Source organism: Neoarius graeffei, chromosome 2, assembly GCF_027579695.1.
Source record: "Neoarius graeffei isolate fNeoGra1 chromosome 2, fNeoGra1.pri, whole genome shotgun sequence".
Classification (NCBI taxonomy): domain Eukaryota; kingdom Metazoa; phylum Chordata; class Actinopteri; order Siluriformes; family Ariidae; genus Neoarius; species Neoarius graeffei.
The window spans coordinates 105,078,406-105,105,535 of NC_083570.1; positions in this window are offsets into that span (position 1 = coordinate 105,078,406).

The window sequence follows — 27,130 nt, forward strand, 5'->3', positions numbered from 1 at the left end:
GTGAGGACAAGAGAGGAAGAGAGAGAGAGAAATGAGGAGAGGCGCCTTCGCCTTGTCCGCCTGCCATTGGAACCACCACCAGATGGTCCTCACCCAACTTGATGGCTTGTTGGAGCGATGCTGGGCGATGACACTGGACCCATTCCACCATTCCTTCTGGAAGCTGAGAGATGAACTGTTCCAGTGCCACCAGGTCGATGATCCCGTCAGCGTCGCAGTCTTCTGCCCTCAGCCACCACCAGCAGGCGTCCCTGCGTTGTTGGCCAAATGCGAACGGCTGGCCAACCTCCTCCAGTGTCAGCTTCCAGAACCGCTGGTGATGTTGTTCCGGGGAGTGGCCAACCCGCTGCAAGATGGCTCTCTTGAGGTCGGTGTAGATGAGCTGGCTGTCGGCAGGGAGCTGCTGCGCTGCGAGCTATGCCTCGCTAGTCAGGAGCTGAAGGAGGCGTGCCGCACGCTGTCTGAGTGGCCACCCCCACGTTTGGGCCGCTTGCTCAAAGAGAATGATGAAGGCTTTGGGCTCGTCATGCGGGCCCATCTTTGTGAGGGTGATGTGAGGGGAGTCCATGGTGGTGATGGTGGATGCCCCTGCCGATGCAAGTAGATGCAGGAATGCCTGGCAATCTTCCCGCTGGGCTAGCATCAAGGCTTCAAAGCGTTGCTCTTGCTCCTTCTGCTTGATGCTGGTTCTGCTGGGCAGCAGCGAGGGCATGGACAAGCTCCGTAAATGGGGAGGACTCCATGGGGTGGTTCCCTACTGTACTCGACATCCCGGGTTTTGGCACCACTGTGGTAAATCCCTGATGTGGGTGGAGTACAGAAGCATGGCAGGCAGGAACTGAAGTTCTTGCAAACTTTATTTTTCTCTTTTAGCTTTTCAGCTTTACTGTGTGCATACGTGTGTGTGTGTGTGTGTGTGTGTGTGTGTGTGTACACGTACACACACACACACACACACACACACACACACACACACACACACACACACACACACACACACGTTCTGGCCGGGGAGCGGCTCTTCTCTGCTTTCCCCCTCCTTTTATGCTCCATCCCTGCAACAAACACAGACACACATTAATTGACACCAGGTGTAATGACTTAGCCACTTACCTTCCCTGACCCCACCCTCCATTCACAAACTGCCGCTTGGCCACACCCCCATTGCCACAACAGTTATACTTTGTGACTATATAGGACACACTATCTGTTATCACCCAAATGAGGATGGGTTCCCTTTTGAGTCTGGTTCCTCTCAAGGTTTCTTCCTCATGTCATTTGAGGGAGTTTTAACTTGCCACCATCGCCACAGGCTTGCTTATTAGGGATAAAATATAAATGTAGTCTGAAATGGGTTATTTTCCAATTACTTCATATCACAAAGTTTTTGTATTAGTCAAACATCACAGAAATTTCTAAAATGGTTACAATTTTTCATTTCTTACACAATGACACATTGTACTTTTTAATAAGCAAGAAAGACATTGCTGTTATCGCTTAGAGCGGTTATAGCAGCTCAAAACCATCATTTCATCATCAGTCTCTCTTTGTTCTCTCTCTTGGAGACCCGTACTAAAGGCTTGGTCCCACTGCACTTATGGATGCAAAGAGGATGTAAAACGTAAAAAAAATCTTTGCCATCCGTTGGAAAACGCTATGCATCCGTTGTGTACTCATTGCATACGTGCTTCATACGCTCTATCCATCGAGCATCCGTCCACTGTGATTTCATCCACGCAAAAAGTTTTGAGCTGCACAAAACTTTTAGAACGGATGAACTTTCCGCCGTGTACGATGTAAATCCGCGACATATACGAGCAACAAACGTTCTATGTCCGTTATCATCCGTTAAACATCTGCTGTATCCTCTCTGCATCCTCTGGGCATCCTCGCAACTCACATCCGCTGCAGCTGAAAATGGAAAGAGGGAGGAAAGATAAGGTACATGAAACATCTATTCATCGTTAGTAGCACGGAAATAGAAAGGATGTAAGCGTATGCATCTCGTATATAAAGTATTCAAAACGGACAAAGCGTTTATATCTGGGATGTATCTCGTATATTTAGGATGTCTGGAGTATGTCTAGAGTATGTAGAAGGATGTAGTAGAGATGTATCAATGTAGCCTTCTTCAAAAACGAGATGTAGTAGAGATGTATCGATGTAGCCGCCAGCACGTCTTTCCGCTTTATGCTGACGGCGTGCATGCTGCATCCCTTTATATCCGCGGAGCAGACGCAATTCATACCCCCCGCATGCGCAGTGAACGGTCTGCATCAGATATACATTCGCGCAACATCCCCTTTGTTTCCGTTAGGCGTACATGATGCATCCCCTTCATCCGCTATGCATCCGCTCTTTCTGCTATGCGTCCGCTTCTCAGTTATCACCGGTAACCCCTTTGGAGCTGTCATCCACTTCCATCCGCTAGGCTTCCTATGAACATGCGTTTAACATCCCCGCTATATACTACCCACGTCCGTTCTTTTCCGTTCTGTTTTTGCACATTTTCGCCAGTTTTGTCCATTTCTGGAGCGGATGAAAACGGATAGAGCCACCCCCGAAATTTTGCTCGTCTGCTGTGTCCTTTTTGCATACGTTTTGTGTCCATCGGCCAGTGGGACCGGGCCTTTAGAAAAAAAAAAAAAAAAAAAAAAAAAAAAAACACCCCACACATCATATGTTACTGAAAAAACACAAAGCACAATCTGTCTTGAAGACTTACCTGTGATGGAAAATGAACAGCTTTAAACTTAAAGCTCTATAAACTGTAGATTCCTTAAATAAGTGACTATTAATCTTACCATATCATCCTGAATGCATTTTTCTGATGTAACAAAAAAAAAATATGTTTAGATTATGTGGAGTGTCCACCATATGTCATTTGCCATACTCCAAGTCCTCGAGAATAAGTTGAAACGATAACATGTTCAAACAAAGGCATTAATATCTCATCTCATTATCTGTAGCCGCTTTATCCTGTTCTACAGGGTCGCAGGCAAGCTGGAGCCTATCCCAGCTGACTACGGGCGAAAGGCGGGGTACACCCTGGACAAGTCGCCGGGTCATCACAGGACTGACACATGGACAGACAACCATTCACACTCACACCTACAGTCAATTTAGAGTCACCAGTTAACCTAACCTGCATGTCTTTGGACTGTGGGGGAAACCAGAGCACCCGGAAGAAACCCACATGGACACGGGGAGAACATGCAAACTCTGCACAGAAAGGCCCTCGCCGGCCACAGGGTTCGAACCCGGACCTTCTTGCTGTGAGGCGACAGCGCTAACCACTACACCACCGTGCCACCAGGCATTAATATTGACCTGTAATTTGTCTTCAAGTCAGACCAGCTGTGAAAGCTGCTGTTATGAAAAATGAATCAATAACCTCCTGGCCAATCAAATTGCACAAAGGATGTGAAATGTTGTCTGACCTGGAAAAAAATGGCTTTGTGAGTCATAGCTTTAGATAGGTTTGTTTACACTGTACATAAACACATGAGCTCAATTCTGAAATGGTGTTTGCTGTGTGACTGTGACTCAATGTCAATGTCATCATGACAGAGTATAACGATGAACTCAATTGTTTTCTCACTCTAACCCAGTGATTTTAAACCCAAATGCAGATGAAGAAGCTTGCCAAAATATAAACCTATAAAACGCATACTGAAATTGAGTAGGTGTCCACTCTCCGAATATGTCAAAGGATTCAAAGGAGCAGGGTGTGTGGATGTATGGGTGTGTGCAGTATGGAATACCGAAACTGGGCATTTGTATAAGCCACCCTATCCTTTTATAAGCCCAGGTGAGACTGTGTGGTGCCCTCATACCTGCTTTACCTTTTGAGTCTTTGTCTCTTGGAAACTGATTGATCATATGATAACATTAGGTTCTCCTCACAGCCTACACCACATATTCCTAACCCAGGTCATGGAGAACACCCATCTCACCACATTTTATTGTTCTCCTTGCTCTAACACACCCACTTCATCTCAAGACAGGCTGGAGATTTGAATCAACAGGGACAACACTAAAATGGAGAGGACAGAAGGTTTTCCTGGATCAGGGTCGGGATCTCATGAGAGAGAACACCGTTATATTGTTAATCACCTCTTCTCTCTAGCCCTGTGATGACCTGGCGACTTGTCCAGGGTGTACCCCGCCTTTCGCCCGTAGTCAGCTGGGATAGGCTCCAGCTTGCCTGCGACCCTGTAGAACAGCATAAAGCGGCTACAGATAATGAGAGAGAGAGAGAACCTCTTCTCTCTTACATTCCTTATCATCAATCTGAGAGTTACAAGAGCAATGAATATGTTGTGGGTTTGTGAATTTTCCACCTGCATACACTATGTCGGTTGTACTGACATGGGGGCAGCTATGGCCTGAAGGTTAGAGAAACATCCTTGGTCCCAAAGGGTCACAGGTTTGATTCCTGGGCTTGGTAGGACAAACATGGTGGGAGCTGAGTGAATGAACAGCACTTCCCCCTCCATCTGTATCGTGGCTGAAGTGCCCTTGAGCAAGGCACCTAACCCCCAACTGCTCCCTGGGTGCTGTAGCATTGCTGCCCACTGCTCTGTGTGTGTGTTCACTGCTTCACATGGGTGAAATGCAGAGGAGGAATTTCATTGTTTGAGTGTACATGTGACTAATAAAGGCTTCTTCTTTGAAAGTCTTTGCCATGGCTCTAATCAAGTTTTGCTAGCTCATCCGGCCAACAGGTGATGAGCTTATGCCATCATGTGTCGTCTGTCATCCGTCCAATGTTGTCCACATTTCACAAAAATTGCTTCTTCTCTCTCAATTCTTCACCGATTTATTATTTTTGGTAGGAAGGTAGGTCTGCCTGGGGTGCAAATAGGTTCTACCCAAATGTGCATAATTGTAATTGACAATGAAGATATGAAGTAATAAAGCCCAAATGAGTAGTTTCTACACAAATCACTTCTTCTCCCTCAATTCTTCACCGATTTTGATTCTTTCTGGCATGAAGGTAGGGGTACCTAGGATGCATACAGTATATACACAGTAGCTTCTACCCAAATTTGGGCCGGAGTGAGCTCCGCCATCATTGACGGTCTTGATTAATAATGTTGTCCAGGAGAACTTAAGGAAGCTTCTTTACCATGATGATTCTTTTAATCTGAAACATTCCCAACAAATTCCTATGGGTTTATTTTTTAATATAAAAGACAGGGGTATTTTGCACTTGAGTAGAGAACTGAAACTGGATGAGAAATCAGAGAGGAGATACAATTCTAGTGAGAGGCCTGGAAAATTTGTTAATTTGGCCTAATTAACTCGTCAGCAAAATAATTTGACAAAACAATGACCAAGTTTTGTGCAGAGTTATGAGTTCTTTCAAACAAAACAATCGAAATGGAAATCTGGAGAGAATTGATGGAGGAGATGCAACTGAATCGTGGACAACGGATGACGGACGCCATGCCATGGCAACAGCTCATCGGCCTTATGGACAGATGAGCTAACTAAATTAATCAGTTCCAAGAAGATACACATATGAACAGGAGAAACTTGATGAAAGCAATGGAAGATAGGAATTCATGGAGGCAGCTAATCAATGATCAGTTCCAAGTGAGCTTGTTTTGGTAGGGGGTATAAAGACGCCATGTGCAGTTTGCACAATAGGAAATACTTGATCAATAATCAGTTTTCACTGGCTTGTTTTTTCTCCAGTGAGAGTCATTTCCATTCATTTCGGTTTCTCATTATCCAGTTATCTGTCTTTCTCTCAAAACTGACATTCTAATAGTTCTCTTGAATGATTGAACGATATGATGGATTTAAGGATGCTGATTTCAAGTTCAGCCTCTAATCCTGTGAAACCTGCAAACTGGCAAAAAAATAATGTTGAACATGCAAAAAATACTATTGAAACAACCCATATTATCTTGCACTCAATATTTTCAGACAAAATTAGTAATATCTAGAATTTACATCAGATGTGTGAGCGGAGCACCCACCCACATGCTGTGCAGTAACTAGACTGAATATAATCTCAGAATCTCAAAACCAAACTGCACAAAAGGGTTTGTGTGGAAGTCATCAAGTAAGACATGGTGATCATCTCATAACTGACTGATTCATGATGATTCATCATTTTTGCATTTTACAAAGGGAGGCCGTGCTATTTCTCAGCTACCTGTTCTCTTTTGTGTATTGTACTGTTTCCAATGTATTTTCTGTATTGTTAGGCTTTTCAGAGCGGTTACACAGTATTTGAGTAACAGGAAATTGTAAAAGCTTAAACTCAGCCCGAGTGTTCCTATCAGCTGCTTCAGTCATGCATTTGATCATGCATTTGGTTAATCTGGCAGTCATGCTTCATGAGGATTGGGATATCAATGTCATCAATCTGTAACACAGTCATACAGGAACTGATGTACATGCACATCTAAAAATCCCCTTTTTGGTCCCAAAGAAAACAGTATGTGACTGGAAAATTTAGCCAGAACACGTTGAACAGAGATCGATACAAATAAGCTTGATGAGGATGATGAGGCGAATGTTTAAACTTTTGCCTCACTCTGAATGTGAATGGTGTTAATAATTAAAGTAATAATTTCACCTGAAATTATATACAGGTGACATCAGAATTATTAAGGACTGTCAAAATAATTTATGGTATAATTATAAATGATTTCTAATCAGAGAAATAAATACCTACTGGAGGGAAGGGATCCAGATTTGTTTGTCAATAAAGATAGACAAACTCGTCAGTGGCGAACTGTTACTATTAGAGCTGGGACTTCAGCTCAGCCAAAACTTTGTGTCAAAACATTCTGACATTAAAAAAAAAAAAAAAAATCACATCTTGGGAAAAATAAAAATATATACTGCAATAATGAATATTGTCTGTGCAGGATTCATGACACCAGCTTACCCCTTTCCACACTTCCCAAGCACGATAATGTCCAGAGATGTGTTACATTAATTAACACCCCATCAGAAACAATAGTGGAAATATTAACGGTACCCAACAAATTAACATATTTTACAATAGAGGGATTTGGGGAACTTCACACAACCCCCCCCACACACACACTTTATTCAGATGAAATTATATACCAGTGGCGGCACGGTGGTGTAGTGGTTAGCACGGTCGCCTCACAGCAACCGAACCGCTGGCTGCCAGTTTGAACCCAGCGACCGGCGAGGGCTTTTCTGTGTGGAGTTTGCATGTTCTCCCCGTGTCTGTGTGGGTTTCCTCTGGGTGCTCTGGTTTCCCCCACAATCCAAAGACATGCAGTTAGGTTGATGTGGGGTGGCCTTGGGCTGAGGTGCCCTTGAGCAAGGTACGGTACCTGACCCCTGACTGCTCCCTGGGTGCTCTGGTGTGGCTGCCCACTGCTCTGAGTGTGTGTGTGTTCACTGCTTTAGATGGGTTAAATGGAGAGAATGGATTTCACTGTACTTGAAGTGTGCATGTGACGAATAAAGATTTCTTAGTTCTTATGACATTGCTACACGTGTGTGTAAGAAAAGCCTGGAGTCAGAAATCTTAGTTTCTCGGTCGTTAACCTGTGCTACTTGCTCTCAATAGCACTGTCTTGAATGCTTTATTAGCATTTACTAACACTACTGATGAACACTACACTGGCTGGAAGGTGACTTCACTGCTGTGCTGACAGTGCTGACTCGTGGTTAAGCTTGCATTGGCCTTCAGGAAGGCCTAGGGAGATTCATTTTTGGTCCCCCTTGCTATAAATCAAAATCTGATCAGTTAATTTGTCACTTACTACATAAACATACATTGCCATGATCTTCTGTCCCGGCAATGAAGTCCTAGCCAATAAGTGAGCCAGCTCTAAACTCTTCTCAGCCTAGAGACAAACAAAAATATCTGATTGAATAACTCGATTTTAATGTTTTCAGGACAGTAACTGTGGCAGCGGGGGTGTGGCCAAGCAGCAGTCTGAATGGAGGGTGGAGTCAGGTAAGGTACAGTAAGTGGCTAGGTCATTACACCTGATGTCAATTTGTGCGTGTGCGCGTGTGTGTGTGTGTGTGTGTGTGTGTGTTTGTTGCAGGGATGGAGTATAAAGGGAGGGGGAGAGGAGAGAAGGCAGCCCCTGACCACAGCACTTGTGTGAATGAGTGTGTGAGAGAGTGAAAGAAAGAAAGAAAGCTGAAAAGCTCAATAAAAGTGCGTTTGTGTAAACACGAACTCTCGCCTGCCGTGCTTCTGTGCTCTACCCACATCGGGGATTACTACAGCGAAACCTGGGACCACGCACAGAAGGAAACCGCCCCATGGAGTCCTCCCCGTTCAAAGAGCTCATCCTTGCCCTCGCTACCACCCAGCGGAACCAGCATCAAGAGCTGATCACCCTCCAGAAGGAGCAGCAGCAGCGCTTCGAAGCCTTGATGCTGGCCCAGCAGGAAGATCGCCAGGCGTTCCGGCACTGGCTCACGTCAGCAGGGCCACTGGCCGCCGCTGCCGCCACCCTCACGAAGATGGGACCGCAGAATGATCCGGAAGCGTTCCTCGCTCTCTTTGAGCAAACAGCCGAGGCGTGGGGGTGGCCGCTGGAGCAGCACGCGGCGCGCCTCCTCCTGCTCCTATCTGGTGAGGCGCAGCTCACAGCACAGCAGCTCCCTGCTGACAGCCGGCTGGTTTTTGCAGACCTGAGCAAAGCCATCCTGCAGCGGCTCGGCCGCTCCCCGGAGCAACACCGTCAGCGCTTCCGGACGCTGACACTGGAGGGGGACGGCCGGCCATTTGCATTCGGCCAGCAACTCCGGGACGCCTGCCGGCGGTGGCTGAGGGCGGAAGACCGCGACGTTGAGGAGATCATCGATCTGGTGGCACTGGAGCTGTTTATCTCTCAACTTCCGGAAGGAACAGTGGCATGGGTCCAGTGTCACTGCCCAGGGTCGCTGGAATGAGCCACCGAGCTGGTGGAGGACCATCTGGAGGCGGCTCTGATGGCAGGCAGACGAGGCGCCTCCCCTCGCTTCTCTTCCCCCTCTCTCTCTCCTGTCTCTGGTCCCCATCCCCACCCCGTTCCCCTGCCAATAAGGCGGCGGCTGACCCCTCCCCAGCCGGCCTGTTGCACTCGTGGTGTCCTCCCCTCTCTCTCTTCTGTGTCTGTGTTGTCTCCCCCTCAGGTGAGTGACACCCATAACACCAGTGCAGAGGGAAAGCCTGGGCCGGTGTGCTGGTGTGGCGGGGAATCCGAGCATCTCCCGAATCAGAGCCCCACAAGGGAGGTGGGGGCTGTCATCTGGATCCCCGATGCACCAGAAACCGCCCCCGATCAGGCTGGAGCGTATCGCATACCGGTGAGTATTCAAGGGGGTACATATCACGCTTTGGTGGATTCCGGTTGTAATCAGACCTCAATTCACCAACGCCTGGTGCAAGGTGAGGCATTGGGGGGGAGCACAAGCGGTGAAGGTGTGTGTGCACGGGGATGTTCAACATTACCCTCTAGTGTCTGTCCACATTCTATTCCGGGGCCAAACGCATAAGATGAAGGCGGCGGTTAATCCTCGTCTTACCCATTGATTGGCTGGGATTTAAAGAATTAATGGAGTATTTAACACGCAGTGGGTCCTACCCTAGTAGGTCACGAGAAGATCCTGGTGTGGCATTGGCTGGAGAAGCTGTCGCAGAGCCGTCCGCGTCAACACCGCGACAGAGTGAGGAGCAGCCCGCTCCTCCTCCCCCCTCTCTCGGGGATTCTCTTGGGGATTTCCCGTTAGAGCAGTCGCGAGACGAGACTCTGCGGCATGCGTTTGACCAAGTGAGAGTAATCGATGGTCAAACTCTTCAGCCAAGTGTGGCACCAACCTTCCCCTATTTTGCCATTATTAAAGATAGATTGTACCGAGTGATGCAGGACACTCAAACCAAGGAACGAGTAACCCAGTTGTTAATCCCAAAGAGCCGTAGGGAACTCGTATTCCATGTGGCTCACTTTAATCCCATGGCTGGACACTTGGGGCAAGACAAAACACTAGCCCAAATAATGGCCCGGTTCTATTGGCCTGGGATTTGCGGGGATGTCCATCGGTGGTGTGCGGCATGCCGTGAATGGCAATTAGTAAATCCCGCGGCCACTCCAAAAGCGCCATTGCGCCCTCTTCCTCTAATCGAGACCCCGTTTGAACAAATTGGGATGGATCTCGTCGGGCCATTAGATCGGTCAACACGGGGATATCACTTTATTTTAGTTCTGGTGGACTATGCAACGCGATATCCGGAGGCAGTGCCTCTCCGCAATATCTCAGCACACAGTATTGCGGAAGCACTCTTCCGCATTATCTCCAGGGTCAGGATTCCGAAAGAAATCCTGACAGACCAAGGCACCTTGTTTATGTCACGCACACTGCGCGAGCTGTATGGGTTACTGGGGATTAAGTCCATCCGCACCAGTGTATATCACCCACAAACTGATGGATTAGTAGAGCGATTCAACCAGACACTCAAAAACATAATCCGGAACTTCGTTAGTGAAGATGCGCGGAATTGGGATAAATGGCTCGAACCCCTGTTGTTCGCAGTACGAGAGGTCCCACAAGCCTCCACAGGGTTTTCTCCCTTCGAATTATTATTTGGGCGTAAGCCACGTGGCATTCTGGATGTGCTGCGGGAAAATTGGGAGGAGGGACCTTCACAGAGTAAAAATGAAATCCAGTACATTCTTGACCTGTGCGCAAAACTCCACACCCTCACGCAATTAACCCAGGAGAATTTATGACAGGCACAAGAACGTCAAAGTCGACTGTATGACAGGGGCACGCGCCTTAGAGAATTCATGCTGGGAGAAAAAGTACTCGTATTATTGCCCACGTTGAGTTCTAAATTAGTCGCCAAGTGGCAAGGGCCCTTCGAGGTCACACGGCGAGTCGGGGACGTCGACTAGAAGGTAAAGTGAACAGATAGGGGCGGGGCACTTCAAGTCTACCACCTCAACCTTTTAAAATGCTGAAATGAGGGGGTCCCCGTGGCATTGGTAGTCCCAGAGAAGGCGGAGCTGGGGCCGGAGGTAAAAAGGATAACATCGCAGGCCACTCCGGTCCCTTGTGGAGACCACCTCTCGCCGACCCAATTCACGGAGGTAGCCAGGTTGCAGAAGGAATTTTCCGATGTGTTCTCGCCCCTTCCGGGCCATACCCACCTCATAGAACACCACATCGAAATGCCCCCGGGGGTGGTAGTGCGTAGCCACCCTTACCACTTGCCAGAACACAAGAAAAAGGTGGTTCGGGATGAACTCAAGGCCATGCTCAAAATGGGCATAATTGAGGAGTCCCACAGCGACTGGAGCAGCCCAGTGGTCCTGGTTCCCAAGACTGATGGGTTGGTCCAGTTCTGTGTGGACTATAGAAAGGTCAACGCGGTGTCTAAATTTGACGCATACCCAATGCCTCATATTGATGAGTTGCTTGATCGGTTAGGCGCTGCTCACTTTTATTCGACACTGGATCTAACCAAGGGATATTGGCAGATCCCCTTGACTCCTCTATCCCAAGAGAAAACAGCCTTTTCCACACCGTTTGGGTTACACCAATTTATCACGCTCCCCTTTGGGTTGTTTGGGGCACCCACTACGTTCCAGCGGCTTATGGACAGGGTCCTCTGCCCTCATGCTGCCTACGTGGCCACCTATCTAGATGACATAATCATCTACAGTCATGATTGGCCGCGGCACTTGGAACACCTGAGGGCTGTTCTAAAGTCGCTGAGGCAAGCGGGCCTCACAGCAAACCCAAAGAAGTGTGCGATTGGGCGGGTGGAAGTACGGTATCTGGGGTTCCACTTGGGTCATGGGCAGGTGCGTCCCCAAATTAACAAGACTGCAGCGATTGCGGCCTGCCCGAGGCCCAAGACCAAAAAGGAGGTGAGGCGGTTCTTGGGGCTGGCTGGCTATTATCGTAGGTTTATACCTAACTATTCGGACGTCACCAGCCCGCTAACCGACCTCACTAAAAAGGGGGCTCCAGATCCGGTCCAGTGGACGGAGCAATGCCAACAGGCCTTCTCGGAAGTAAAAGCTGCACTGTATGGGGGGCCACTTTTACACTCCCCTGACTTCTCTCTCCTCTTTATTTTGCAGACTGATGCATCAGACAGAGGGCTGGGGGCCGTTTTGTCCCAGGAGGTGGAGGGTGAGGAGCACCCAGTGCTGTACATCAGCCAAAAGCTGTCGATGCGCGAGAGCAAGTACAGCACAATTGAAAAAGAGTGTCTTGCCATTAAGTGGGCGGTCCTCGCCCTCCGATACTACCTGCTGGGGCACCCTTTCACTCTCTGTTTGGACCACGCACCCCTCCAGTGGCTCCACCGCATGACGGATGCCAACGCGTGGATCACCCGTTGGTATCTCACTCTCCAGCCATTCAAGTTCGAGGTGATCCACAGGCCGGGGGCACAGATGGTGGTGGCAGACTTCCTGTCCCATCGGGGGGGGGGGGGAGTCAGCTGCAGGCCGGATGGCTCCCCGGCCTGAGTCGGGCGGTGGGGGTATGTGGCAGCGGGGGTGTGGCCAAGCAGCAGTCTGTGAATGGAGGGCGGAGTCAAGGAAGGTAAGTGGCTAGGTCATTACACCTGATGTCAATTTGTGTGTGCGTGTGCGCACGTGTGTTTGTTGCAGGGATGGCGTATAAAGGGAGGGGGAGAGGAGAGAAGGCGGCCCCTGACCACAGCACTTGTGTGAATGAGTGTGTGAAAGAAAGAAAGAAAGAAAGAAAGAAAGAAAGAAAGAAAGAAAGAAAGAAAAAGAAAGCTGAAAAGCTCAATAAAAGTGCGTTTGTGTAAACACGAACTCTCACCTGCTGTGCTTCTGTGCTCCACCCACATTGGGGATTACTACAGTAACCCTTTCATTTCTGAAGCAAATTTGATAGAAAATGAGGCCAAATTAGAATTAAAAGAGAATACTTTCATGAAATAAATTAAATAATAAAAGAAATTCAATATAAAAAAAAGTTTGAAATGCTGATATGTCTGGACCTTCACTGAAGACCTAGAAGGCCCTGACGGTTCCCCTCTGAAACTCATTTATGGTCATATTTATTGTTTGTATGTCTTATTTATGACACAAAACATTACATACAAAATAAATTAACATTGTTTGCTTTTAGGCAATCCATGTGTTGGTGTCATTCAGTGGAAGCGGACCTTTTGGACCAAGGAATCAACATGGTCAATAATATAAATTTGCTTAAATTTAAATAGTGACCTTGAAATTGTGCTGAATCTTGAAAATTGAATACTTCACTCCTTTGCTATAGATTTGTTTCAAAAACCTAAAACTTTCTCTTTATTTCTGGTTTTAAATGTACTGTCGGATATTTACACTGTATGTGTAAGAGCATGTATAATTTTGAGTTAAAGAGTTCAAGAACAGGAAAATAGTTTCCTCAAATGTGTAAACTATTCAGCAGTTAGAAGTTAGCTGATACTGGTGTAGGAGTTACTAATATCTGCTGTTCAACCAGTTTGATCTGAATCAGAAATTTCCTTGTCATCTGTTGACACCCATGAGCGCATCGCACATATTTATAAAAGCTAAAATTAGTTACTCATTGTACTCAACACCCGGAGAGATAGCCCACATTTTATGTAATAACAGACTTACATAGGTTGGTGATGTTAGGGTTTTGCTGGGATTCCAACCTGGTTCACTGGTGTGATAATCCAGCAAACCCCCACTCGGCCACCAGGGGGATGACTCAAATGCAGAGGCGTGAGTAGAAAAAGTATCAAATATTTACAAAAAATCCAAAAAGTATAATCCAAAACGCTCAGAAGATCTTAAGGGAAAAAATAAAAAAATCCAAAAGTTCAAAGTCAATACAAAAGCCAAAAAAACTAGAAAAGAAAAGGCAAAAATACCAAACGCTCAGAAGATTCACAAAGTCAAGAAACAAAATCCACAAAGTCCAAAAGAAAGCAAAAATACAAAGAACACAAGGACATGGACGAGGAAATCGGAACAGAGGTAACTGGAGCTTAAACATAACAGCACAAAGACTCCGTGACAAGAGGACTGAACTCAGGGGGTATAAATACACAAAATAAATTGGAAACAGGTGACACTAATGAAATCAGGCAATCAACACCAACCCAAAACACAGGACACAGTGGCGACCTCTAGAGGCCAAAACAAACATGGACAAAAAACAGGAAATAACAGCGGCCTCTAGAAGCCAAAACAGTCCCAGTTCTAACAGGTGATGAGATCATGGTTTAAATGTAAAGACACACCTCTCACACGCTTTGGAAAGTGCTCACGGCCCAGAGAAGGAAATGAAAGTAAAGGTGTAAGTTACGGTTTATGTCATGTTTGAGGTTTTGGAGGAGTCACCACGATTGAGATTTGACAGCCAGATTGGGAGGAAATCCATCCATCCATCTGTTATCTGTACAGCTTCTGTGTCAGGGTTGTTCATCCTTGAAGATATAGAACAACAACCTGTCATAGGATCTCTGGATGATCCAATCACGGAGGAAGAGCTTGACACAGCTCTTAAAAATACCAAGCTAGGAAAGAGTCCAGGACCTGATGGGGTCCTTCCGGAAGTTCTCATTAATGGAGGAACCTGCCTGAGAACCTTTCTGCTCTCCCTCTTCACAATCTTTTGGACAACAGAAAATATACCACCGGACCTCATTCATCTCATCTCATTATCTCTAGCCGCTTTATCCTTCTACAGGGTCGCAGGCAAGCTGGAGCCTATCCCAGCTGACTATGGGCGAAAGGCGGGGTACACCCTGGACAAGTCGCCAGGTCATCACAGGGCTGACACATAGACACAGACAACCATTCACACTCACATTCATACCTACGGTCAATTTAGAGTCACCAGTTAACCTAACCTGCATGTCTTTGGACTGTGGGGGAAACCGGAGCACCCGGAGGAAACCCACGCGGACACGGGGAGAACATGCAAACTCCACACAGAAAGGCCCTCGCCGGCCCCAGGGCTCGAACCCAGGACCTTTTTGCTGTGAGGCGACAGCGCTAACCACTACACCACCGTGCCGCCCACCACCGGACCTAATAAATCCAAACATCACTATACTCTTCAAAAAAGGCAACAGAAACCAATGTAGTAATTACAGAGGAATATCCCTACTGAGTGTAGTTGGAAAGGTATTTGCTGACATCCTTCTTCAGAGGTTGAAAATTCTTGCTGAGAAGATCTATCCACAGTCACAATCTGGGTATCGTAGTGGAAGAAGCACAGTAGATAGCATTTTTACACTCCACCAAGTACTAATGGAGAAGACAAGAGAGCAGCAAAGAAACCTCTACATAGCTTTTGTGGATTTCACAAACGCTTTTGACACAGTCAAGAGAGAGCACCTTTTTAACATCTTAGGGAAGCTCGGCTGCCCTGCAAAGTTCATCAGAATCATCAAAAAGCTATACACCAATGTGAATGCTAGGCTTATAGTCGATGGAGAACTCACGAGAGCCTTTGATTACAACAGCGGAGTCAAACAAGGATGCAAACTGGCGCCTATCCTTTATGGAATTTGTGCTGCAGTTCTTCTATGGCTAGCATATAAGAAAATTAAACACAAGCATAGTATAAAAATCAGGTTCCATTATGATGGAGATTTGTTTGATCTGAAAAGACTCAAGCGTAAGACCAAGGTTCTGATGGAATATATAAGAGAAGCTCAATATGCTGATGATATAGCCATCTTCAGTGATATACCAACTGGACTTCAGATACTGCTTACAGCTTATAACGAATCCGCTAAAAAGATGGGACTGCGAATCAATACCACCAAAACAGGGATTATGTGTATTGGACCTGATACTGATTTCTACATAGATGGTATTATGTAAATCATTTCAAGTATCTCGGTAGCTATGTCACCAACGACTGCTGAATGAAAGAGGAAGTAACAGCTCGCATACAGGCAGTATCTTGTGCTTTCAGGAGATTGCGGCAGCATGTCTTTGACTTGCATGATCTGACAACATCAACAAAAATTAAAGTTTATAATCAGTGCCTTATGCTGCTACTTATGTATGGTAGTGAAACATGGACTCTCTATCAACATCAAGTTTGTAAATTAAGAATAGTGCAACAACGGCATTTGAGGATTATCTTGAAGATCAAGTGGAATCATTTTGTTAGGAATGAAGAAGTCCTAACAAGAGCTGGAGTAAAAGATATAGAACTCCTCCTGGTTGCCAGTCACCTTCGTTGGCTTGGACATGTAACAAGAATGGATAACAGGCCTACAAAAGCTCTTTTGTATGGTGAGCTAGCAAAAGGTACCCGTAAAATTGGAAGGCCAAAACTACGATACAAAGACACTTGTAAAAATGCCCTTAAATGTGGAGATGTCATCAATGAATGGAAAAGAAAGGCTGCCATCAGAACTGAGTGGAGAAAATTGGTGCGTACAGTAACACCTGCACTAAAGTAGATGAGAAAAGGAAGAAGTAGTATGAAAGGAGAAGGGGGAAAAAAGAAGACGTGATCAGTCAAAAGTGGACGATTTGTAAATATGCCTGTCGAACTGTTATTCCTATGTGTTACACTCGCATCGAGTAATGGCGTGCGTGTGTGTCAGGGTTGTGGGTGAGCTGGAGCCAATCCCAGCTGTCTTCTAGCAAAAAGCAGGGTAACCCATCACACGGTTAATGTTACATTAATGTCATTTAGCAGACACTCTTATCCAAAGCGACATACAACATACTCAGAGCAGCCTGGGGAGCAGTTGGGGGTTAGGTACCTTGCTCAAGGGTACTTCAGCCATTCCTGCTGGTCCAGGGAATCAAATCAACAACCTTTTGGTCCCAAAGCTGCTTTTCTAACCATTAGACCATGGCTTTTCCAATTTGTTGGGGAAACACAGAGTTGAACAACAATTCACACTCACATTCACACTTCTGGGTAATTTAGAATAGCCAGTTGACCCAATCTGCATGCCTTTGGACTGTAGGAGGAAACCAGAGCGCCATCACAATTAATCTAGCCAAACACAAATGCTGTGATCAGACACAAACCGTACCTATGATTTCTGTGGTTTTCTTGTTTTTGTTATTGGGAATTATACCAGCCAATAGGAAGTCTGTTCACTTATTCAGCATCTCTGTCAAGAACATACATACTGTCTGAAGACGTCAAAAAGATTCATTGATTGTCATGTGTGATTAAGAAAGTATGTGTTATACTGCCCCCCCCAAAAAAAAAAAAAATCGCCATTTGGATTTAAATAAGAAAATACTTCAGAGTCTTTGATTGGATAATTATTGCAGTGATTAATGTGTTTCACGTGCAACAATTCTTTTAACCCTATCTGCTGCAGTGAGTAGCTTCTCATTTCTTAAACAACTATGTTGGAAGATGGATCCCGTGCTCATGGAAAAGATATTACTGTGTTTCAGAAGGTCAAATTATTGGCCTGCATCAAGCAAAGAAAACACCTAAGGAGATTACTGAAATTACTGGAATTGTGTAAAGAACTGTCTTAACATTATTTAATAATGTCATTATTTAAAACGGGCGGCACGGTGGTGTAGTGGTTAGCGCTGTCGCCTCACAGCAAGAAGGTCCTGGGTTTGAGCCCCATGGCCGGTGAGGGCCTTTCTGTGTGGAGTTTGCATGTTCTCCTCGTGTCCGCATGGGTTTCCTCTGGGTGCTCCGGTTTCCCCCACAGTCCAAAGACATGCAGGTTAGGTTAACTGGTGACTCTAAATTGACCATAGGTGTGAATGTGAGTGTGAATGGTTGTCTGTGTCTATGTGTCAGCCCTGTGATGACCTGGCGACTTGTCCAGGGTGTACCCCGCCTTTCGCCCATAGTCAGCTAGGATAGGCTCCAGCTTGCCTGCGACCCTGTAGAAGGATAAAGCTGCTAGAGATACTGAGATGAGATGAGATTATTTAAAACCTGGAAGGATAGTGATGAACCATCAACTTCGTGGAAAAACTGTGGTTGGAAAAATATCCTGACTGACCATGATCAGAGATCACTTAAAGGCTTGGGGAAGTTGAATTGGAAAAGAAATCGACAGTAGAACCCATGGCCATGGTTAAAACTGAAATTAAGAGCATTTCCACACTCATATTGTCACGAGAACTCAAAAGATTAGGACTAAACAGCTGTGTGTCCACAAGAAAACCACTTGTTAGTGAGACTACTCAGGAGAAAAGGCTTCAGTTTGCTGGGGAGCATAAAGATTGAACTCTGGAGCAATGGAAAAAGGTCATGTGGTCTGATAAATCCAGATTGACCCTATTCCTGAGTGATGGTGTGTCAGGGTAAGAAGGGAAGCTCATGAAACAATGCGTCCATCATACATATTGGCCACTGTACAAGCCTCTGAGGGCAGCGTTATGATCTGGTGTTGCTTCAGTTGTTCAGGTCGAGGCTCAGCAATGTTATGGGGTAATAAAATGAAGTCAGCTGATGACCTGAATGTACCAAATGAACATATCATCACATCAATGGATTTTTTCTTTCATGATGGTATGGGCATACAATTAGGGCTCAGGTCAAGAGTCTTTGGGATGTGCTGGAGAAGACTTTATGCAGTGGTTCACAAGATCTAATGCCACTTTTCCACTACAAACGCGGCTGAGTCGGGCTGAGCTGTGCCGTGCTGAGTCGGGCTGAGCGGGGCTGTTGGAGTTGCATTTCGACTACAACCGTGCTGAACCGTGCTGGCTGGAAGTGGGTGGACACATTGGGTGGAGTTAGCGAAAGTGGGTGGACATCAGGTGATGTCGTTAAGCAGCGCAAACAGTGACATCAGTGATCTTTTAAGCGGTAGTCTCACGACCCGAATAGTAAACAATAAACATGGAGGACATGGAGTCGTTAGTGTTGCTGGTCTTGGTGCTGTGGCTTGTTGTCACCGACAACGCGGACAGATACTGGCAAGAGTGTATAGATGAGGCGAGGTGCATAAGGCTTCAGAAATTCTCGTAATTCGTAATTCTTCTTCTTCCGGGTTTACGGTGTTTACAGATCCCAGCGTGCTGGCGGGGAGTGTGTGGGCATGTGAGGACACTCCTCCTCACCAATCAGTGCACAGGGGAGTGTCTGCTCATGCCCCCAGCCTCACTCGGCACGGTTTGGCTCGCTTCAGCCCCACTCCAAAACGGTGCGAGTTTTAGGGGCTAAGCGGGGCTGAAGTGAGCTGAGTCGTGCTGGTTTTTGGTAGTCGAAACGCGAGCCGTGTCGGGCTGAAGTGAGATGAAGCGAGCTGAAGTGAGCTGAAAAAGGGTAGTGGAAAAGGGCCATAAGTGAAAAATTAATACATCTCTGGACTGAAATAAAATGTTGCGACATTGCATAAGTTTATTGAAACAATGCCACAGCAAATGCATGCTGTAATCAAAGCTAAAGGCAGAGCAACCAAATATTAGAATGTGTGACTTTTTTTTTTTTTTTTTAATAGGGAAATCCATGAAGGATAATGCTGCACTGCCCTGCCAAAAAAAAAAAAAAATATATATATATATATATATATATATATATATATATATATATATATATATATATATATATATATATATATAATGTAGAATAGAAAAATTTCACTCTGACCCCCAACTTTTGAACATTATTAAAAATTTATTCTCTACAAACGTTTCGGCCTTCAGCCTTCTTCAGTGTCATAAAAAACTAAAAAATTACATAGTGCTATGAGCTTGGTCTTATATATACAAAGTTGTGAATTCTTGAAAATTTTCAATAGCACTTTTTAAAAACCACCAAAGTTGGAGGAGGTTATTATCCCTCACTTAATGTCTAGGTGAGAGAGTTTAAAAAAGGGGGGGGGGACAGAAAGACTAGGGGCTTTCTACTTTTTTTAATTTCGTTTTTTTCCTGGGAACAAACACAACACAAAAGCCAAACCCATATATATAAAATAAATCTCCTTCTCACCCCCGGCAGGGGGGTGGTATCCATGTCATCCTCAAGCTTGGGTCCTCTACCAGAGGCCTGGGAGTTTGAGGGTTCTGTGCAGTATCTTCGATGTTCCTAGGACTGCGCTCTTCTGGACTGAGGCTTCAGATGTTGTTCCTGGGATTTGCTGGAGCCACTCTCCCAGTTTGGGGGTTACTGCCCCAAGTGCCCCCACTACCACGGGGACCACGCAACCCTTGACCTTCCACATCTGTTCCAACTGCTCTTTCAACCCTTGATACTTCTCAAGTTTCTCATGTTCCTTCTTCCTGATCTTGGCATCAGCTGGGATCGCCACATCTATCACCACCACCCTCTTCTGCTCTTTGTCCACCACCACGATGTCCAGTTGGTTAGCCAGGATCTGTTTGTCAGTCTGGAAGCTGAAGTCCCACAGAACCTTGGCCCTGTTGTTCTCAGCCACCTTCTGTGGTATGGCCCATTGGGACTTGGGTACTTCTATTCCATACTGGTTGCAGATGTTCCTGTATACTATCCCAGCCACTTGGTTGTGCCTCTCCATGTACGCTGATCCAGCTAGCATCTTACACCCTGCTACTATGTGCTGGACTGTTTCAGGGGCTTCTTTGCACAGTCTGCATCTTGGGTCTGATCTAAAAAGTAAGTAGTCTATTTTCTGTCAGCAACCGAAGCAAACACACTATTGTTATGTGCAACAGTTGTAGTAGCCACTGTGGAATTCTAAAATGTGTTCTATTATAAACCTACGCTGTACTCCAGTAGAAACGGCATATCTCTACAGTATTACTACAGCTTATCTGCCAGCTACTGAAACATGCATATACATGTTGTGATGATGTTTTGATGTTGTCTCATTACTCAGCAAACAAAGGATTTTGCCTGTGCTGGGGCAGGATACTTACTTAGGCTACATCCACACGACAATGGCAACGAGATGTCATTAAAAAAAAAAATCGCGTCCACATGGGCAACGGATCAGTAAAATATCAGGTACATATGGCAACGCAACGCTTGCTGAAAACGATGCAATACACATGCCACACCTCTAGGGGCGCTGTAAGACGGTCCCTTCGGAGACACCAGAACAATAGAAGAAGTAAGGACGCATGCGCATAAACTATTATGTGCGAGACTTCATATTAGCCACAAAGTCAGAAAAATCTGTTCGTAAAATTACATTATAATGACCAAATACAATGAAAAGTATTTTTCCAGTCTCACCTGTGAAAGGTAATCCCATGTGATCTCGTTTGGACGGCAAACCTGTTGGTACAATTAAACGCAGCACATGAATGAGGCATCTTTATTCTCCACTTTGACCCATCCAATATGGCGGCGAGGATGACGTATGAGTCTACGCGGAAGGCGGCGTCTTTAATGGTCCGGAATAAATTGAATACTACACGTTGATGGATTAATTTGTTCTTCTACGCCCTTTTTGAGGAATGTATTGCAGGACTTAAACCAACATCTGAAGAGGTGAGATTGCTCCTTTTTTTCCCTATTTTTGCTGGCGGGATTGACTCTCTCTCTCTCTCACATTGCACCATTACACAATAAATATTCACAGTGAAAATATTTTGTAAGCGCGTTTCATGAACCAAGTTATAGGATTTGTTGACAACTTGCATCGAGTTCGTTACACTTCTACCCGGCATGAAGCACATGTGGTTGTGACGTCATCGTAAACAAATCCGTTCTACTCATCCAGACGACTTCGCAACGGCGCCGTTGCCAGATCTTTCCACTCTGGAACCCGTTCTCAAAAGATTTCGTTTTGGGGCACCCAAAACGCCGGTGCCGTGTGGACGGCAGGCCGAAACGATAAACAATTTTATCAGATTCACCTGAATCTGTTGCCGTGTGGACAGGGCCTTAGGCTTTTGTGCTGCTGAGAGCTATTGACAGGGGGGGTGAAAACCATTGACAGCTATCAAAAAGGGGGAGGTGATAGTTGAAGGTGTGAGACACCCATTTATCAATATGTATGAGCAAGAGGCCAAGAAAAAAGCACATAGTACAAAGATTTAGTAATTAGCAATGTAATCACAAAATATTTTTGAATGTTTTTTTCACTGCTATACAACCAGCGCTTGTGATCATAAGATACAGGCTTCAAAATCTTTGGCCCTATACATTTATTGGGTGTTTTTGTACAAAGCGTGATGACCTTTGAAAATAGTATTTTGCCCATGTTGTATTTGAACTACATTTAAATAAAAACTACTTTTTATTCACTCAATTTATTCTCATTTTGTTATTGCAGAGGGTTTCCAGATTATAATAATATGTGCCACTTTTGCATGGATGTTTTCAGTTAGATGAAAGAATGTGAAGGTGTAGTGCAGTGCAAGAAAATGTCTGAATGGCCCAGGATCTGTAAGGGTTAACTTATAATGGGAAAGTAAGGTTAATAATATAGCTTAGCTTACACATTTTTCAGTTTTACTCAAATTAGGGTGGTGCAAAAATGAGTACACCCCACAACAAAAACTACTACATCTAGTATTTTGTATGGCCTCCATGATTTTTAATGATGGCACCAAGTCTTCTAGGCATGGAATGAACAAGTTGGCGACATTTTGCAACATCAATCTTTTTCCATTCTTCAACAATGACCTCTTTTAGTGACTGGCTGCTGGATGGAGAGTGATGCTCAACTTGTCTCTTCAGAATTCCCCATAGGTGTTCGATTGGGTTCAGATTAGGAGACATACTTGGCCACTTAATCACTTTCACCCTGTTGTTCTTCAGAAATCCAACAGTGGCTTTTTTATATATGGATATACAACCCCGATTCCAAAAAAGTTGGGACAAAGTACAAATTGTAAATAAAAACAGAATGCAATGATGTGGAAGTTTCAAAATTCCATATTTTATTCAGAATAGAACATAGATGACATATCAAATGTTTAAACTGAGAAAATGTATCATTTAAAGAGAAAAATTAGGTGATTTTAAATTTCATGACAACAACACATCTCAAAAAAGTTGGGACAAGGCCATGTTTACCACTGTGAGACATCCCCTTTTCTCTTTACAACAGTCCGTAAACGTCTGGGGACTGAGGAGACAAGTTGCTCAAGTTTAGGGATAGGAATGTTAACCCATTCTTGTCTAATGTAGGATTCTAGTTGCTCAACTGTCTTAGGTCTTTTTTGTCGTATCTTCCATTTTATGATGCGCCAAATGTTTTCTATGGGTGAAAGATCTGGACTGCAAGCTGGCCAGTTCAGTACCCGGACCCTTCTTCTATGCAGCCATGATGCTGTAATTGATGCAGTATGTGGTTTGGCATTGTCATGGTGGAAAATGCAAGGTCTTCCCTGAAAGAGACGTCGTCTGGATGGGAGCATATGTTGCTCTAGAACCTGGATATACCTTTCAGCATTGATGGTGTCTTTCCAGATGTGTAAGCTGCCCATGCCACATGCACGAATGCAACCCCATACCATCAGAGATGCAGGCTTCTGAACTGAGCTCTGATAACAACTTGGGTCGTCCTTCTCCTCTTTAGTCCGAATGACACAGCGTCCCTGATTTCCATAAAGAACTTCAAATGTTGATTCGTCTGACCACAGAACAGTTTTCCACTTTGCCACAGTCCATTTTAAATGAGCCTTGGACCAGAGATGATGTCTGTGCTTCTGGATCATGTTTAGATGCGGCTTCTTCTTTGAACTATAGAGTTTTAACTGGCAACGGCAGATGGCACGGTGAATTGTGTTCACAGATAATGTTCTCTGGAAATATTCCTGAGCCCATTTTGTGATTTCCAATACAGAAGCATGCCTGTATGTGATGCAGTGCCATCTAAGGGCCCAAAGATCATGGTTTTGTTAGGGTTTTGCTGGGATTTGAACCCAGGTCACTGGCATAGTGATCCAGCAAACCCCCACTAGGCCACCAGAGAAACAACTCAAGTGCAGAGGCATGAGGCAAAAGTAGAATAGAAAAAGGCAGTTTATTTACAAATGCAAAAATCCAAAGTGAAAAAATAACACAAGTAAAATCCAATGCTCAGAAGATAAAGGAAAAATGAAATATCCAACAGTTCAAAGTCCAAAAAAAAGGAAAGGCAAAAATGCAGAATGCTCAGAAGATCCAAAAGTACAAAGTCCAAAGAAAGCAAAAAATACCAAAAACACAAGGGCACAAACAAGGTACATGGGACAGAGGAAACTAGCACTAGGCAGCATAGCATAAAGACTCCGTGATTAGGGACTGAACTGAGGGAGTATACAGTATATACACAAAATAAATTGAACACAGGTGGCTGTAATGAGGACTAGGAGGGGCACATAGAAAAAAAAACAACACACAGAACACAAAAGCAGTGGCAGCCTCTAGAGACCAAAACAAACATGACGAGGTAAGCAAATAACAGTGGCCTTTAGAGGCCAAGACAGTCCTCAGTCCAAACAGGTTTTCCAGCCTTGACCCTTACACACAGAGATTCATCCAGATTCTCTGAATCTTTTGATGATATTATGCACTGGAGATGATGATATGTTCAAACTATTTGCAGTTTTACACTGTCAAACTCCTTTCTGATATTGCTCCACTATTTGTTGGTGCAGAATTAGGGGGATTGGTGATCCTCTTCCCATCTTTACTTCTGAGAGCCGCTGCCACTCCAAGATGCTCTTTTTTACCCAGTCATGTTAATGACCTATTGCCAATTGACCTAATGAGTTGCAATTTGGTCCTCCAGCTGTTCCTTTTTTGTACCTTTAACTTTTCCAGCCTCTTATTGCCCCGTCCCAACTTTTTTGAGATGTGTTGCTGTCATGAAATTTCAAATGAGCCAATATTTGGCATGAAATTTCAAAATGTCTCACTTTCGACATTTGATATGTTGTCTATGTTCTATTGTGAATACAATATCAGTTTTAGAGATTTGTAAATTATTGCATTCCGTTTTTATTTACAATTTGTACTTTGTCCCAACTTTTTTGGAATTGGGATTGTAGTAACTAAGTTTGCTACTGATTATTTTTCTCAGTGAGGACCCCAAAGTGCAAATTTCAATAATGTTGTTTATTGGATTTGACAACTTTTCATGCTAATTATTGAAGCTAATTTGTGGGGAAGCCATGGCCTAATGGTTAGAGAAACATCTTTGGGACCCAAAGGTCACTGGTTTGATTTCCTGAACCAGCAGGACTGGCTGAAGTGCCTTTGAGCAAGGCACCTAACCCCCATCTGCTCTGGCAAGTGTGATGGTGTATCTTGTGTCTGATTAACCAAAGAAAAACTCATCATAATAACACAATTATTAGTTCAGGCAGGAACCTGTTTATATATATAAGCTAAATACTTTGTCTCATCCTGATTCGGATTTTACAGCCTTCTCAGCTAACAGCTTGAGATTAACTTTATGGTAGTTCATCATGTCTGATGATGACTAGGAGGTGTTTAGCATTTGTTTGCTTGCTTATGAGTTGCACCACAGCCACCCAGGTGGAAACCTCCAGCTAGCAACTTCCAGCTTCTCAGGCCTGTCACCGTTGGTTCATCGCCTCCTGCACCTCCGTACCTTGCACGATAAGTCAGGCCATTAATTGTCATGCCCCCAATAAATGCCTCTCTGGACTTAAGAGCATGTATTCCGATAGCACAAAAGATTGTGACAATTGGGAAGCTCCAAAGCTGCCCCGCAGTATCCTCTAACTGAATGGTTCTGTTGCTTGTTGACTTTGTATAAACTCAGTTCATCCAAGCACCGACATGCCTTACTTAACCATTGTACTGCAATAATGTCTTCTGCTTAAGTAAGACAGCGCCTCCCTGCTGCCAGAGGCACTCTATTGTCCGTACCCTGGACAGGGACCCTTACCGGGTGCTGTCAGCCAGAGCCAGCTGAGCCGTGGACTCGTATGGGGCAGGGTTATCACTCTCTGTAGTAGTGATATCACTGTAGAGCTCTCTGAAGTGTGGGTGGAGCACAGAGGACGGCAGGACAAAGCTTCAGGTACGAATAGGCTTTTTATTGCCAGACTTTTCAGTATAACAACACAGTCTTATTCTGGTAAAGATACACACACACACACACACACACACACACACACACATGCTGTGTTCTGGTCCCGGGAGGAGCTCTCCTCTGCTCTCCCTCTGCCTCCTTAAATAGGGTGCGGTTACTGGGAAGACACACAAACAAAGGTTAATTACCGTCAGGTGTAGTGATTCTGCCACTCACCTTCCCTGGCTCCGCCCTCCTGTCACAAACCGGCGCTTGACCACGCCCCCGCTGCCACATACCCCCAGCGCCCGACTCAGGCCGGGCGCCTGTCCGGCCCGCAGCCGACTCCCCCCCCTTGACGGGAGAGGAAGTCCGCCACGACCATCTGCGCCCCCGGCCTGTGGACCACCTTGAAATTGAAGGGTTGGAGTGCCAGATACCAACGGGTGATCCGCGCATTGGCATCTTTCATGCGGTGGAGCCACTGGAGGAGCGCGTGGTCTGAACAGAGGGTGAAAGGGTGCCCCAGCAGGTAGTAACGGAGGGCGAGGACCGCCCACTTGATCGCCAGGCATTCCTTCTCAATAGTGCTGTAGTGCCCCTCACGCACCGACAGCTTCCTGCTAATGTACAGGATGGGGCGGTCCTCCCCCTCCACCTCCTGGGACAACACCGCCCCCAGCCCTCTGTCTGACGTGTCGGTCTGCAACACAAAAGGGAGAGAAAAGTCAGGGGAGTGTAATAATGGGCCCCCCAGACAGTGCAGCCTTTACCTTAGAGAAAGCCCGCTGGCACTGCTCCGTCCACTGGACCGGATCTGGCGCCCCCTTTTTAGTGAGGTCAGTCAGTGGGCTGGTGATGTCCGAATAATTAGGTATAAACCTACAATAGTAGCCAGCCAGCCCCAGGAACTGTCTCACCACCTTTTTGGTCTTTGGCCTCGGGCAGGCCGCAATCGCTGCTGTCTTATTAATTTGGGGACGCACCTGCCCGTTGCCCAAGTGGAAGCCCAGATACCGTACTTCCACCCGCCCAATCGCACACTTCTTCGGGTTGGCAGTGAGACCCGCCCGCCTCAGCGACCTCAGGACGGCCCTCAGGTGTTGCAGGTGCCGCTGCCAGTCATTACTATAAATGATAATGTCATCAAGATATGCGGCCGCATTGGTGGCGTGGGGCCGGTGGACCCTGTCCATCAGCCGCTGAAACGTAGCGGGCGCCCCAAACAGCCCAAACGGAAGTGTGACAAATTGGTGTAAG